Source organism: Balaenoptera ricei, chromosome 2, assembly GCF_028023285.1.
Source record: "Balaenoptera ricei isolate mBalRic1 chromosome 2, mBalRic1.hap2, whole genome shotgun sequence".
Taxonomy (NCBI): Eukaryota; Metazoa; Chordata; class Mammalia; order Artiodactyla; family Balaenopteridae; genus Balaenoptera; species Balaenoptera ricei.
The window spans coordinates 39,217,546-39,234,629 of NC_082640.1; positions in this window are offsets into that span (position 1 = coordinate 39,217,546).

The window sequence follows — 17,084 nt, forward strand, 5'->3', positions numbered from 1 at the left end:
GAAAGTCCATAAAGGTACATTTTTTTAAATTTATTTATTTATTTATTTATTTTTGGCTGCGTTGGGTCTTCATTGCCACGCACGGGCTTTTCTCTAGTTGCGGTGAGCGGGGGCTACTCTTCCCTGCGGTGCGCGGGCTTCTCATTACGGTGGCTTCTCTTGTTGCGGAGCACGGACTCTAAGCTCGCGGGCTTCAGTAGTTGTGGCTCGCGGGCTCTAGAGCGCAGGCTCAGTAGTTTTGGCACACGGGCTTTGTTGCTCCGTGGCATGTGGGATCTTCCTGGACGAGGGCTCGAACCCGTGTCCCCTGCATTGGCAGGTGGATTCTTAACCACTGCGCCACCAGGGAAGTCCCATAAAGGTATATTAATAGGCAGGTTACAGATTGGGCAACTGAGGTTCCATCTCCCTGCCGGCCCTCTGAGAAACCACGTGGAACATGCCTCAGACTTGTGCTGTTCTCTACTGCCCAGGACAGGAGGTTGGAGCATGAATCCATCCACCCCCGTCTTCTGTTGGTTGAGGGTTGCCAGAGCGGGTGTGAATTCCCTGGCTTTTTTTAGTTTCTGGCAGTGAATGAGCTCTGGTTTGGGAGAAATCTCTCAGACAGATCAGACAAGAGAGGAGGCAGGTGCTGACTGCAAGTCTTGCTTCTCTGAGCCTCGGTTTCCTCAGATGAGTATTTACCTTGTAGAATTAGAAGAATCAAACGAGATGAGATATAAAAAGCACTTAGAACATTCCCGGTACACTTCCAGTTGAGCCACATGAAATTGCTGATATTCAACGATTTTTGGCCCACAAAAATGGAAATTTCAGAGTTCAAACTATGAGTTGTGTAAGTGCCAGTATATATTAACACTTACTATTATCAGTTGTAGTATTAGTTTTCATGTTTTGTGAACACAAAGGAAGGCAGCTGGGAGTCCTAACTTCCCCCAAGTCCTAGAATTGGGATCCTGGGTGTTTTTCTCTTCTTCCAGGTGCGGGAAGGCCTCACAGCCTGGGTGAGACAACGGGGGTCATACTCAGAAGGACTGACTCAGGATCCTGCCCCTTCCCTCTCATGACTGGCCTCCCTCACGCCTCATTCTGGGTGGGGTCTGGAATGCTCTGCTCACCCAGAGTCCAAATGCCACGTCCTGCTGAGCTCAGGAGGAATTTCACAGCGTCTGTACAAACCCAGCCTGGCTGGGCCTGACCCCTGGCCTCTCCCCGAGGGCTGCCTCACTTCCAACTGTTGGCTCCCGGAGCTCTTGAGGGCAGGAAATGTGGTAGCCATCCCCACACTCATGGTAGCTGATCTCCATGGCTCCCTGTCTCATGAACTCCTGGGCATTTACACACCTGATTGGGGATGTTTTTTGGCCTGTTAAGGGAGAGAAGTGGCCTAAAATCCTGAGGACACAGCTGGGGAAGTACTGCTGGCTTTTTCCTCTTGCCTTCCTCCTTCCCCAAAGAACAAACACCCTCAGGACACAGCATAGAGTCAAAAGACAAATGACACACTGGGGGGAAATATTTGCAATCTATATTACAGGTAAAGTGATGCCATATAAAGAGCTCTTTGAAATTGAGAAGAAAAAGTGCAAAAAACCTAACAGGCAAATGGGTAAATGACACGCCCAGACAGTTCATAGATAAAAGAAAGGCAAATGGCTCTTAAACGTATGAAACTGTGTTCAGTCTCATAAGCAATCAGAGAAATGCACATTAAAACTTCATTGAACTATCATTTCTCACTTATTAAATTGACAATTCACTCTGAGGCTGTGCTGTCTTGTGCATCGCTATGCGGGGGCAGAATGGAGGGGAAGTTGGCAGTACCTAGCTAAGTGGCACATGTAGTTACCCTTTGACCTGACACTCGCCTGGAATCTACCCTGAAGATACAGCTCAACAAATAAGTACATGGTTATTCACTGTGGCATTATTTGTAAAAACAAAAGATAGGAAGAACCCAAATGTCCATCAAAAGGGGGCTCGTTGAATAAACTCTGGTATGTCCAGGTAGTGAATACCAGGCAGGTCTAAAAAAGAATGAGGAAAAATCTCTATGAATACATGTATGTTGATTTCTAGGATATACTGTTAAGTGAAGAAAGCAGGAGGCCAAACAGAATATATAGTGTTACCTTTTGCGTAAGAAAGAAATGAAAATAATAATTAGATACTGTTTGCAAAACAGAAACTAGAGAAGATAATTACATATTCAGTGGGGATGGGCTGTTGATGAACCGGGTAGAGAAGATAAGGATGATAGACTTTTCTGACTACATCATTTCATATACTTTTAACTTTTGAACTATGTAAATGTTTTATGTATTTGAAAGCAAAATTAAATAAAAGGAAAAAATACACTCTAAAACTGAACAGAAACAGAAACAGATGAACCTAACTCCATGTTAAATTGATAATATTACTTCATGGAGAAAATAATTATTTCAAACAACTTTTTAACATAGATTTCTGACTAGAGTAGAATATATTTTAAGGAGAAAAACAACTGCAAAGAAAGTTAAAATTTCACTTAATAGTCTTATTGTTAGAAGTAGTAATAGTACTATAATTTTGAAACGATTTTATTTTTGTGAAATAAAGCAAAAAAGAAAATATATTTATATTATAATTTTATTAGGAACCAAGATTTTCAATATAAGAGAAAAGAGATACAAATATAAAAATAAAAGAAATTAGAAAAAAACTTGCAGTATTAAATTTGCATTAAAAATTGTAATATAGATGCATGGCTTTTAAAGGTTTATTTTCTATCTACGTCCTTAAAGCACTTAAAGCAGTGACACCCGAGTGGCGATGAGCATACCTAATGCCCAGATCTTGGTTTTTAAACACTATGGTGCCTTGGATCTTGGCTGAGCCCAGCTCTGGAGCAGGGAAAGTACAAGATCAGCCTGGAACATCTTTTGTGTCAGAAAGCAAGGCAGCACTCAAAGATGAATGGAAGTTATGTCAAAAGAACACAGGAACCAAATTGAAGGGCCTTCTTCTAAATAAATGTGGCCCAATTTGAGCCAAATCATAAGAATAATGATGGTCATTAATTGTAATACTAAGAATTAAAGAGTCCTAAGAAACTCCCCCCCGCCGCAAATAGAGAGAGAGAGAGGGAGAGAGAGAGAGAGCATGAGTGAGCGAGTGAGCAGGGAGGAGGGAAAGCTCTGTCTCTTTTAAACTGAAGAAAGTCTACTTGTACATGTAAAAAGAGTGATAGAATTAGAAAAACATTTCACAAGCTCCAATGTAGCAATTGATATAGGCAAAGATCAGCAATGGATGCCAAAATCATTAGGTGAAAGGTCAGTGGGGAACTGCCCAGTGTCAAAATAGCACTCCACAAAATTACTTATTTCAAAGAGAAAAACATACCTTTAGGATGGAAATACCTGGAGGTCATCACCATAATCCGAAGATCAAATAGCATCACTCAGAATGAGGCAACCTGATAATATATGCCTTCTGGTGTGATGCAATGTAAAGAACACAAAATCACCTAGGAAACTTGTTTAACCTGAATTATTACCAAAATTTGTTTAACCTGAATCTGCTCAAGCATCTAATCCTCACTTCTAGTTTGTAAGAAATATGGAGATTGAAGAACAAGTGACACAACACCATGTGGACACAGTCAGGCAATGTGGGAACTTCTACAAAGCCTAGACTCTTCAAAGAGCCAATATTATGGGTCTGGCTACATAATTTATGGGGTCCAGTGCAAAGGGACATGTGAGGCCCCTTGTTCAAAGGGCAAGAACAAAATGCTTTTAAGGACACTGTAATATACAGTTTTTCCCTTCTTTTTTGGTTTCTCTCTTGATTGGTCATATTTAAAATTTGCTGTTTAATGACTTTTTCTTTTTAAATATATGATTTTTTTAAAAAATTTTATTTATTTATTTATGGCTGTGTTGGGTCTTCGTTTCTGTGCAAGGGCTTTCTCCAGTTGTGGCAAGTGGGGGCCACTCTTCATCGCAGTGCGCGGGCCTCTCACTATCGCGGCCTCTCCCGTCGCGGAGCACAGGCTCCAGACGCGCAGGCTCAGTAATTGTGGCTCACAGGCCTAGCTGCTCCGCGGCATGTGGGATCTTCCAGGACCAGGGCTCGAACCCGTGTCCCCTGCATTGGCAGGCAGATTCCCAACCACTGCGCCACCAGGGAAGCCCTAATGACATTTTAAGTAAAGAGGAATGAGCATTATTAGCATGAATTTTCCCGTCCATCTTTATTTTGTGCAATGCCACTTTTAACCACAAATTAAAAAGTACTTAATTCATATGTGGAATCACCAAAATGATACAACTTGTAGTTCATAGTTTGTACATACATGTGTATTTGGTTATTACCAGAAGAGTGGGATTGCAACACAAAAATAACAGCTGCTTTTATCTCATTTCTTTTTTTTTTTTTTTTTTTTGGCTGCATCATGTCTTAGTTGTGGCACACGGGATCTTTGTTGAGGCACGTGAACTCAGTAGTTGTGGCACGCAGACTTAGTTGCCCCGCGGCATGTGGGATCTTAGTTCCCTGACCAGGGATCGCACCCATGTCCCCTTCATTGGAAGGCGGATTCTTTACCACTGGACCACCAGGGAAGTCTCTATTTTGCTTCTTGATACACTTTGCCAACACTCTCTACCTTCCATGTACTTATAAATAAGGAAGTCTTGGAAGGAAAAGATTGCTCTGTCTTTCCCTTTGCATATATGTCATCATTTTCAGGTAAGTTACAGGAAAGCATGTTACAAGGAATTAAGGTGAGTAAGGAAGGATATGATAGGACTCCTTGGTCATGTGTGTTTCTTAGAACCCTCTTGCCTTTGTTCTGCATCTGAAGAAAGCCTCTGGTTTGAACGAAAGTGCCCCACTTACTCTGTCGTAGATGTAACATACATTATGGGTTCACTGGAATTGTGTGCTTGTGGGCTACTGGGGACTATATGCAGAAGGGTGGCAGAATGCCAGCAGACACACATATTGTGCGTTTTTCCTCTGCTCATACACATTGTCCTCTCAGACTTCACTTATAAAACACGAGTTCAAAGATAACATTTCAGGAGAAATTAAGAATTTCAGGAGAGCAATAGCAGGATATCAAACCAAGCACTGGGTCCTCCTGAATACAATTGCACAAGTCATACATCCTTGGTCACAGGGGACAAAATGTGGAGAGAGTGCTCTAGATCAGACGTTGGCAACCTATGGTCCACAGGATAAATCTAGCCCACTGCTTTTTTTTTTTTTTTTTTAACAGCTACAATCTAAGAATGGCTTTTATATTTTTAAATGGTTGTTAATCTAAGTACCTACCTTGATTTTGCTTCTTGGCCTGAAAAACATAAAATACTTAAATACTATCTGGCCCTTTGCTAAAAAATCTAGATTCCCTGCTCTAGATTAAAAGAGACTAAAGAGCAAAACAGCCAAATGCAATGGGGGAACTTTAATTGGATCCTTGTTTGGGAGAGAAAACAGAAAAAGTCATTCTTGGGACAATTGAGGGAAATTTGAGTGTGTATTCATAGAGTATATACATATTCATTGTACCGTTTTTTCAACTTTTCTGCACATTTGTAATTTTTTCATAATAAAAATTTGGGGGAAAAAAATACAGGCCTAATGAGTTTCCCTGCCTATTGGGGGTTCAAAATTACTGTAATACAGGCTAGGTTTGAAACATACCATAGATGACATTAGAATGCAGGGATGCACTATGCTCCCAGGCCTAGCATGAGGAGTATCATTCCTGCTCATGTTGGGGTTCCTGGGGTACAATCATTGGTGTGTTGTTAAATGTTTAACAACTGGATCGCCGGGAAAAGAAAAGCCAGTTTGTAGCATTTGCCAATCTCCGTCGTATCAGTACACTCACCATGGCTGATTTAAAACTACCAACGTGATGTTACTGAACTCAAAGTTGAGAAGACATTCTCATAAAAACAGCTCTCATAGGCCCATGCGAGTTGGCCGCAGTACACCACTGCAGTCTGGCCTGACAAAGGGTCGGACCAGACAAAATGCATCCGATTCCTCGGGCGTTAAGGGAGGGCTGGTGGCTGGAACCCAGACCTCAGGAAAGAAGGCACATATCAGCTAAGACTTAGGGTAAAATGAGCCTCCCAGCTTGAGCCACCCTCCTGCACTGCTGGCACGTGGCGCCTCTTCACTGCGCTCCCCGGGGGTTCCACAGTCTCCGAGCTGGATGTCCCACCTCCAGCTGGCTGCTCTCCATTTCCAGACTGTCCACAGCACACCTTCTTTCCTAACAGTCCACCCTTGCTCAAGGCTCCTGGGGCTCTCCACCCAGAGTCTGAGCTTCTCCGCCTAGGCGTTCTCTCCTTGCTCCACTTCATTTCCCACACCAGCCCAGTGTTCACCCTCCCCTCACTGCCCCACAAATACAACCTATGTATTCTCCCCCTGCAAATTCTCACTAACATATCCCTGGCTTGGAATGTCCTACTCTCTCCTCTCTAAATTTTACAAGTCTGTAAATTCTGGTTCAAGACTCACACATTCCAGGAATCCCTCCCTGACTGCTGCAGCTCACAACTGACTTCCTTCTTCTTTATTCCTCACCTTCACTGCAGTGATTGCTTCCATTAATCATCACCTCCACCACCACCTCCAGTGCCTTCGTCACCTCCACCATCCCTGTTCCTCACCTTCACTAACTAACACCACTATCATCACCACCACCAGCACTTCTACCTTTATCTTCATCTCCTACATCACCTGTACCATCACTGGTTCACAACTTCCACTACCACTTCCACCACCAATGCTCTGTTACCTTCACTGTCACTTCCTCCAACACAATTATCAACACCTCTAATTTTGCTTCCACTGACTTCATCTCCTTCTTCACCCCCACTACTGCTCCATTATCTTCCCTCCCACTTCTACCGTCACCACCTCCATTATTATCGCTTCCACTTCTGTCTTCTCCACTGTTACTTCCATGTCTTATTCTCACTCGTCAACGCCACCATTATGACCACTGCCCTTTATTTCTTTCGCCTCTATCCTTAGTGCCTCCTCCTCATTATTATCAGATTTTTCTTAACTGTTTCCATGTCCCTACCTTCGACACTGAACATAGAAACCTCATATCTGGCCCTTGCCCGTAAATGATATCCGTGTAAACATGAGCCTCTTCCTGCTGAGACAAGGAGACTTGTATGAAGAAAGTAAAGTCAGATAGCGCTCAAGCCCATGGACAAGGACATTCACAGCCTTTCTTGGGCACTAGAGCTTGGCACATATGTGAGTAGTGGGGGAAGAGAGCATGTGATCGGTTCAGAGGGTGGCGCCACTGGCTCAGCAGCTCCCACTCTGAGTCCTGCTTCCCTATCATTATCAGAACCAGGGTCCCCCAGGCTTGAGGTCAGTGATGCAGGAAGCAGGAGCGGTGCCAAGCCGGGTTGGGTGAGTGGTCAGTCCAGCCCAACCCTTGGTCTGCCCTGTCTGCAGGCTTGCTGGGAAAGCGTGCTGGTGCCCCAAGGCTCCAACCTCAGGTGGTTCGGCGTAAGTGCCAAACATCCCCAGCTTCCCTTAATAATCACTGTGACTCTCCCACCCCTGAAATTATCAGAACCCTCCTTGAACCAATTTTTGTTTGCCTCCCTACCATCTCTAGGGTGGATTAATTCCAGATGTTTGCAGCTTCCTGGGCAAAGTACTGCTTCCTGTTTTTGTTTCCCCCCCCAAAGCATCCCTTTCTAAGCTTGTTGGGGTTACTCCCTGCTTCCACCATTTTGACGTGCTGAACCTTCTTCACATTCTTCATGACATGAACACTTTCTCTCTTCTTCTCAGTGCTCTTGAGAATGAACAAGACAAATATGTAAATCGCTTTTCAGTCTCAGTTCCTGGGTGCTCTGATGGGCTTAATCACTCTTTCCCCGTGTGTAATAATGCCTTTATCGTTGGGGAATGGGAGTGAGTCGAATGGGGCTCCACTTCATGAAAAGCATACTGTCAGTTACTCATCCGATTCCTATGTATGTGCCTCCAGGGTAAATTCAGAAGAGGAGCAGGGCATACAATTCTTTCTCAGATTTGGCCTCTCTCACCATCCTGCTTCCCTCCCTCAGGCCCCTGCCATCTGCCAAACAATCACAGCTCTGTGCCTTCTTTGCACTTGAGGCTTCTCCTCTTGGAATGCCCTTCCTTCTCTTCTTCTTTGGGCTCAAGACCCAGTTCAGGCACTGGGTCCCTAGAAGTCTTCCGTGATACCCCAGAGGGGACTAGGTGCCTTCCACTGGGCTCCCAAAGCCCCCTATACTCCATCAATTAGAGCATTTATCACACTCCACTGTAACTGTCAGGTTAGGTGCCCCCATCATCACCCCCTAAACTGAGATCTCCACAAGGGGAGGGGCCATGGCTTCATCTCTGACTTGAAATAGCTTGTACTATTGGTTTGAGATCTCTCCTGTAAGAAGTTCCTTGAATTATGTTTTTGACCTATAAACGTTATTAAGACAGCTCATAAAACAGAGGCTTGTGGATGAGAGAATTCATGCTTCTACAGAGAGGAGCTTGCCTTTTAGAACGAACAGAGGAGGAAAACACCAGGGGCTTGGGCGGATCAGGAAGCGGTGCAGGCGTCTGGGTTGGTTAGACTCAGCGCCCTGGCTGGGGAGCACCAGCTGCCTCTCTGGGGTGGGGGGCTTCTGGGTTCCTGTGCTTCCTCAGACCCACTTCCCATTTTTGAAAACATAGCTTTTCCTCTACGATGATCTGCAGTTTCACCAGCCCAGCCAAACAGGTTCATTATTTAGCAGCTATTTTGGAGCCCTAGCTCCAAATCTTTCCTGGACTTTCAATATGACATTTTAAATAGTCTTGTGGCTTCCTGTGGACTAATTACTTTTAAAGCAGAAAAGTTTTCTATTTATTTCTATTTTTCCCTAACAATGTTTTCCAATAGTTCCTCTTACTAAAAATGACAGTCTTTTTTTTGGTTCTGACCCTATCACCAGGAGGCAGAGTTTAATCTAGTATGTGTGCAGAGGTGAGAGGTTTACCCAAATATTTCCTGTGTAAGATCCAGGTCACTCAGGACCAAGCCCCGTGTGTGTCCTTTCCCTGTGGCTTCTAAAGCTATAGTGCCTGCCCCAGGAAATGCTTGTGTATCTCCTTGTCAAACATCTCTTCCATTCTGTGTTCGGATGAGGTTATTTCTGCTTTCAGAAAAGGTGTCCTGTTGGACGCGAACAATCAACATGGGTGGACACATGTTCCTGGCCCAGGGGTTTCCAGGATCCCCAGCCCACACCGTCCTTCCCTGGCCGTGTCTGTGGGAGGAGAGGAGCTGAGCAGCATAGAGGGCAGCGAGGTGGCTGAAGGTCCAGCTCTCTGGAAGCAGAACCAGCTCCACTGTGGCTTCGGACCAGTGAACTGGATCCCAGTTTTCAAGAGTCTCATTGGATGGTGGGTGCCTACTCATGATACATAAAGGGGAGAAGTTTCCCCTCAAAGATTTCATTCTCCCTGGCCTCTCAGGCAGAGCCTTCGTCTTTCCCCTGTCCTTTCCAACAGGGTACATACACTCCGTTTAAGCAAGGGGCAATGTCAGGGCCCAGTTGATGGACTGCTGCTCTCAAGCTCATTTATAGCTTGACAGGGCTCCCTTAGGTAGCTCAGATCAGGACCACCCCCACCTCTAGCTTCATCATCTAAGCAGATCTAAGCAGTGCCCTTCCAGGGACCACCTGCTTTCATTCCCTTTTGTTATCAGTCTCCTTCCTGGACCAAGACGTGCAGCCTCCTGCATAGTCCTTTCTGGTGCTCTGTGTCCTCTTGAACCTAAGACTAAAGTCAGCTTAGAAGACATTTCTGTTTTATACTTTCAAGTATGCTGGGTATTGCGAATAAAGTTGCTCTGCACGTTCTTTTTCATGTCTTTTTGGTGAATATTTGTACTCCTTTCTGTTGGCTCTATATCTAGAAGTGGAATTGCTGGGTCATGGAGTGCTATTTACCTTTAGTAGATTCTACCAAATGTTTTTCCAAAGCAGCTGAAACAACTTACCCTCCCACCAGCAGTGTCTGAGGGTTCCGTTTCTCCACATCCTCCCCAATACTTGGGATTGTCCGTCTTTTTAATTTCAGTCTTTCTGGTGGGTACGTAGGAGTGTCTCATTGTGTTATTATTTACATTTCTCTGACAAGTATTTGATGTTGGGGATTTTTTCAAAGTAGCCATTTTGGATATCTTTTTTAAAGTTCCTGTTCAAATATTTTCCCTATTTTTTAATTGAGTTGTTTCTCTCCTTATCACTGACTTGTGGAGTTTTAAAAGTAAACATTCTAAATAGGATTTCTTTGTCAGATATATGTATTGCAAACATCTCTCAGTCTTTGGCTTATCTATTTGTTTTCTTAATAGTGTCTTTTGATGAACAGGTTATTGATTGAAATGAAGTCCACTTTTTAAATTTTTTAATGCTTAATGCCTTTTGTGTCCTCTTTAAGACATTCTTGCCCTTCCCAAGGTCGTGAAGATATTGTCTTATGCTTTCTCATAAAAGATTGTTTTACTTTCCTAATTAAGGCCTGTGATCCACTTTGAATTAATTTTTGTGTGAAGTATAAGTTAGGGGTAAAGGTTAATTTTTTTCCAAGTAGATATCCAATGGCTCCACCATCATTTATTGCAAGACATTTTTCTCCCATTGAAGAGCAATGGAGCTTTTGTGGTAAATCATAGCAGCTTTATTCATGATAGTCCTACAGTGAAAACAGCCCAAGTGTCCATGAATGGAGAGACAAACTGTGGTACCTCTATACAGTGGAATACTACTCAGCAATAAGAAGAATGAACTATGGATAAGCACAATGACATGAATGACTCTCAAAAACATGTGGAGGAAAAGAAGACAGAGACAAAAGAATGCATACAGTTTTGTTCCATTTATATGAGGCAAAACTAATGCACGGTGATAAAAGTCAGAACAGTGGGTCACCACCGCTGGGAGCGTATTGGCGGGATAGGCTGCTTTGCAAGACACTTATTTTCTCAGCATAATCACCCCGGCAATGCAGGTCAAGAGAGGAGATGAGGCATCAGGCATTAGCTGGGTTATTTCCATTTCTGCTCTGAGCAGTCTCGAGACAATTGGATCTTTCCCGTACTGTATCAGGGCATTAATTACTTTCTGTAGAGTCCCAGAATGTGGAAACTCCTAGAGTCCTAAATCATTAGTTCTAGAAGCAATCTTAGGGTTCATTGGGCTGAGCCATCTCATTTTATAGAAGAGACAACTAGAGCTGACAAGAAAGGGGACTGTAAAAATGAAAACTTGGATCAAATTTTTTATTCCCAAAAGCTAAAAAGAGTTTTATGATCATCATTATTATTTTTATCATCACGGCTGCTGAGATTTTGCAGACTTACTACATGGCAAGCACTGTGCTAAGCCTTATGTAATTAATCCTCCCAACAAACCTGTGAGGGAGATGCTGGTGTTAGCGCATGGTACGGACGAAGAGTTTGGAGCTTGGATGGGCCCAGGTCACACAGCCACATCTGCCTAACTCAGTGCTGCCCGAGTCTTCATAACTAGTCACCGTGTGCCCCTCCAGTGCTTCCATTCCTCAGACATGGGGTTGTTGTAGACCTCAGTGTTCACATGGTCTTTGAGTAGTCCTGGCCTTCTGTTCCAGGAGGGCCTGGATCCACACAGCATCTTCATGGGTCCTCCCCTGTCTGCTGTGGTCCCTGAGGCTGCCATCATATGGGAGCTACCTCCAGAGGTGCAGATGTGAAGGGCCCTCAGCCAGAGCTTGTTCCATTGTGTCCCCTCCCATCTTCTCTATCTTTTCGGGTTTCTGTCCTCTGTGTAGTGTTGGGCCAGCCCCCTTTGGGCTCCCCTTATGGAACCCAGCCTTGAAGGGTGATGTGAGGCTGCATTTTGTACGGACCTGTGGAAGGCTCATGAGCAAGTGTGAAAGATGACTCATCTTCACACCAACCCATGGTTCCCCTCAACCCCTGAGCCCCTGGATTCATGTCCCAGATTTTCTCAATCTTTCCCTATTGGGTGGAGACTTTATAGGTAGAAGTGACATATTGAGAAGAAACCCTAAACCAACTTGAGATTCCTTTTCTGCCCTGTAGACCATGAGACCACGTTTGTACGTGCGTGTGTGTGCACACACATACATTCACGCGGCCAGAGCCACGGGGCTCCAGGATTGGGACTGCCTTTAACCACAGAGGCAGATCTGTGCAGTGGGATTTAAGTGGGGGCTGGGAATTAACTTTCTTCCTGACTCATTTGGCCCATCCCCTAGTATCTCCTTCCCTGGCGGGGGGTGGGTGGGTAGGGGTCATTGCTTTATGTTGGTGACAGGCCTTTATTGGGAGTCCTTGCCCTCCCTTGGATCTGAATCCAGCTGCCTGCAGCTGCACTGAGTCTCCAGGAGATATAATCCCAGGGGTCTCCAGCCAAGTGCAAGGGAATGTTATGCCCACTGGGTGAGGAAGAGCTGGGTGGGACAACCCAGAATCAGGGACTTCTGCCCCCCTGCTCCCTAAAACCCTAGGCCAGAGGCAACCCTCAGCAGCCTCCTGTCTACGTGGCTTTCCCTGGGGAGGGGAAGGGGAAGAAAAAGAAGTAGAGAAATAACAATGAGGAGGAAAAAGAGGAAAAAATAAGGAGGAGGATCCCCCTTTCACTGTCTCAATTATATGCCCATGGTGCCCTTCGGGACCCTTCCCTGAGGAAAATGTGCGGATGGAGGGCTAGCAGATACCTCATCCCTGAAGAAGTGCTTGTGTTTTTTCAGGGCTGCTTCCAGACAGGGCCCCAGAGGTGTCTGTTTTTAAATATAATCATGGAGGACTTCCCTGGTGGCGCAGTGGTTAAGAATCCGTCTGCCAATGCAGGCAACACGGGTTCGAGCCCTGGTCTGGGAAGATCCCGTATGCCGAGGAGCAGCTAAGCCTGTGTGCCACAACTACTGAACCTGCGCTCCAGGGCCCGCGAGCCACAACTAATGAGCCTGCATGCCACAACCACTGAAGCCTGCATGCCTAGAGCCCGTGCTCCGCAACAAGAGAAGCCACCACAATGAGAAGCCCGCGCACCGCAACAAAGAGTAGCCCCTGCTCGCCGCAACTATAGAAAGCCCGCGTTCAGCAGCGAAGACCCAACGTGGCCAAAAATAAAAGAAAATTAAAAGAAAATACTAGGATACCTCATTTTAAAAAAATAATAAATAAATAAAATCATGGAGTTGGCTTGAAATACTTTAAAAGTGTGCTGGTGTCAATAGTTGGGTCCTGTGCGGTCATAAATATAAGACACTAATCTATGTACTTGTTTGTCTATCCAGCAAATGAATGTCCCCTGCTGTGCTAGACCCTGACATGGCAGAGAACAGAGGAGTCCTGAACCCTGCTCTTGAGTCCCAGGCATTGTTGGGGGAGGATTTCCAGCAGAGGCAGGCAAAGACGGATGATTCTCGGGGAAAGTGATGAGCCCAGGGGGAAAGAAGCAGGAGACAGCAGAGACAGGAGACAAGACTCTTCTAGTCCAGAGTCAGTGGAGGGACACCTGTTTTGTGTAACAGTTCTTCATTTACCTGTGGTCTATGGCAGCAGTTAGATGGCTGTGACAGAGACCACAAAGCCCGCAAAGCTGCAAATAATTACTATTTGATCCTTTACAGAAACTGTGTGATAACCCTGACCTAGACTATAAGCTACTGGAGGACAGGATCCGATCCTTATTTTGGAGCCCGAAAGTCCTTAACATACTGCCCGATGTGTACTTGTTGCTCAAGAAGTATTTGTTGTGTGAAAAAGTGAGGCTAGAACAGACTTAAGGTGGGACATAGCAGAGAGGATCCAGGAAGATTTGGTGCAGGAAGGGAGTGGGGAGTGCAAGAGCAGCACACAATGATCCTCTGTATTCATGGGTTACATTTTCTGGAATTTGCCTACCCACGTGTTCTTACTGAGGTGGGACAAGGTGATGCCCTGCCTTCTTATCTCAGCTCTCATACTATAAATAAGTGGCCTTCTTTGCTCTATTTAGTGACAAGTTTTTTACATATCTGTACTTTGTGTGGGTGATTTTGCTGTTTAGGATGGCCCCCAAGCATAGCACTGAAGTGCTGTCTAGACTTCCTAAGAGCAAGAAGGCTGTGATGTGCCTTATGGAGAAAATACATGCTTTAGATAAGCTTAGTTCAGGCATGAGTCATAGTGCTGTTGACTGTGGATTCAATGCTAGTGCATCAACTACATCTATTAAATAAGATGCCCTTAAACAGAAACACACATAAAGCAAGGTTATGTACTGATGGTCGATGAAAATGTTGTGACCAGAGGCTGGCAGGAGCCTAACCCCATACTTCCCCGAGGAGTAATGTTTCAGTATTTGCTAATTCAGTGTTCACAGCGAACTTACGGAACATAACTACAGAGAATAATGAGACTTTACTGTAGATCAAATGGCAAGAAATAGACAACGCCTATTAGAACCGACCAAGAGAAGAGAAGGGCAGTGTGGAATGAAGAGGATGCAGGATGGGCAGGAGGAGGTGTCAAGGAGATGGGATTCTTTGGTCTGAACGAGGGCCAGCAGCTGTGAAGCTGTGAGGAGGACAGCTGGGCCGTCAGCACTTTTAGTCAGAGGTCACAGCAAGGGCCAGGGACCCACACAGAGAAATACCTGAGCCCTGCAGAGATGCAATGGGAAATGGTGCCCACCTTGGATGGAGGCGGGGCAGGGTGCAGGTACACCTGGAAGGGAATTCTTTGACCAGGAGGGCACCCCAAGGTGCAGTGGGGGGTTGGACCTTGAGGATGAGGGGCCATCCCTCCCTCCATGGCATGGGAGACGGAGTGGACAGGACCTTCCCGCCAGCCCCAGGCTTCCTGAGCCTCAGGCACGGGCTTGTGACAGCACACACCTCCAGAGCAAGCCCAGAACTGCCCTCGGAGCAGAGGAGTCAATCCAGGGCACCAAGCCTGCTCCGTGGGCCAGCTGGCCGTGGACAGAGTCCGGGGCAGGGAGGCATTAGCAGAGCAGGAAGAGGGGGCAGAAGGTCAGGCCAAGGCTGGGGGCTTCAGGGGAACGTCTGCCCTCTCCCCTGTGTTCCTGGGAGGGGCAGTGGACTCAGAACCATAAAGGCCCCTCCATTCAGAAACCATCTGCCCAAGGAAGACTGGCTGTGATCAGACTGATTTAGTCCTTACCAGTGATCTGAAATTCACGAGGCAGAAAACTGCTCCCCACCCCTGACCCAGGCACACCTCCTTATGTCAATGTTCTGTTTGCACACAAATAACCTTTTGTTGGCATTTAAAAAAAACTATTAAGTCATAGGTTTTCCAACTGGAAAGTGCCTCAAGAAGTCCAGTTCCTTACCCTGGAGCAAGTAGAATATTATTATTGTGCCCACGTTACAGATTAGGAATAGGGCACAGGGGCCCTTATAGATAAGGGGCAGATGGGGACCTGAATGCAGGTCCCTTCTTCCTAGGGTCTCCCTCTAGACTAGCTTGGCTCCCCCCTTGTGGTTTTGGGACTTGACTTTCTCCATTCGATCCTTGTTTTCCTCCAACATGTCTCAATGTAACGGAGCCGTGTGCCTGCTGTGATGTGCACTGGCGCATCTCTTCCTGCTCCCGATAACTTCGGCCTCTCTGTCCCCCATCCTGGCTCTTTGGTCTCAGGCCCTGACTCTCGCAGTCCTCTGTCCATGGCTGCTCTCTGTGGCCTCAGGGAAAAGCGGCTGTGAGGGTGCAGACACGGGTGGGCTGCCTCGTAGAGTGGGGGGTTCCGTGGCTCCCTGAAAACAAGGCTTACTCTGTGAGCCATGCTGCAGAGGCCAGCTGCTGGGGGAAAGCAAAGGAAAGAAAGTCTGTTTCAAAAAGCCCAGGTGAAGGTGGCCAAGACAAATACACTCAGCCAAGGGAACAGGAGGGCTGGAAGATTCCAGATGCAGAGGCCTCCCTGCACTACCACGATCTGACCAAGGGGCTGGGCAGAGGAGGGAGGGAGAGGAAGACGCCAGGGAGGGTGTCTTTAGCTGCTGCCCTCTGAGCCCAGGCAGGAGACGTTCTCCTGGGGGCAGGCCCTTAGTGGGTGGGGGACTGAGCAGGATTCAACCCAACAACACACAAGCTTCCGCTGGAAAACCACGGCCCCGCAATGGGAAGCAGGGGAAGGGGTGTGCGGACAACACCCGGCGTTGTCCCCGGTGATGACCAGCAAGGGAACGTGGCTTTCTGCTCCCTCTCTTACTCATTCCAGGCCCCTGCCTTACTCACTCTTGTGTCACGTGGCTCTTCTGTCAACACTGGCTGAGCAAGAGGTGCTGAGGGAAGGTGTGGGTCCTTCCTTTATTGCTGTTCTGGGAACCAAACCTGGGCCTCACGGAAATGTATGTTCTGAAAGGACAGCTCGTGGTCTCCCAGCACGAGACGTTTACCCAGGGCGGGCCCCGGTAAGTCAGGGGGCCACACGTTCCGCGAGAGAGTCACGCCAGTGGGTTGCAGGCCTGAACAGTAGGGCATTTTGCTGCCACCTCGTTCCTAACCCTCTCTCACTAGCACAGGGAAAGGGAGAGAAGAGCAGAGCTAGCAGCAGACAACGCTGGCACGAGGGAGAGGACCACACTGGCTGGAGCAAGTCCGAGGACCTGGTTGGGCAAGTGCCCCTGGGGCTGGGCCACCAGGCAGAGGCTCTGGGATCTGCAAACAGTGCCCCCCTCCTCGAGTGCTGGAAGCAGACATGTGTTGGCCTGATGTCAGACACACCGGGCAGGACCAGAGGGAGCAGGGCAGTGGGACAAAGGCCTCCATGGGCAACCTCACCATATGCCTGAGGCCTCCTGGCTAAGACCCAGGGGTCTCTTCCAAAATGTTGAAGGGCTGACCTCTGGAAGAGAGTGATGCTGCTCTCTAGGGCCCCCCGAGGGAACTGGAGTGATGGATCAAAGAACCTGGAGACAGTTATCCTCAAAATAAGGAAGAGAGACTTCCCTGGTGGCGCAGTGGTTAAGAATCCACCTGCCAATGCAGGGAACATGGGTTCGAGCCCTGG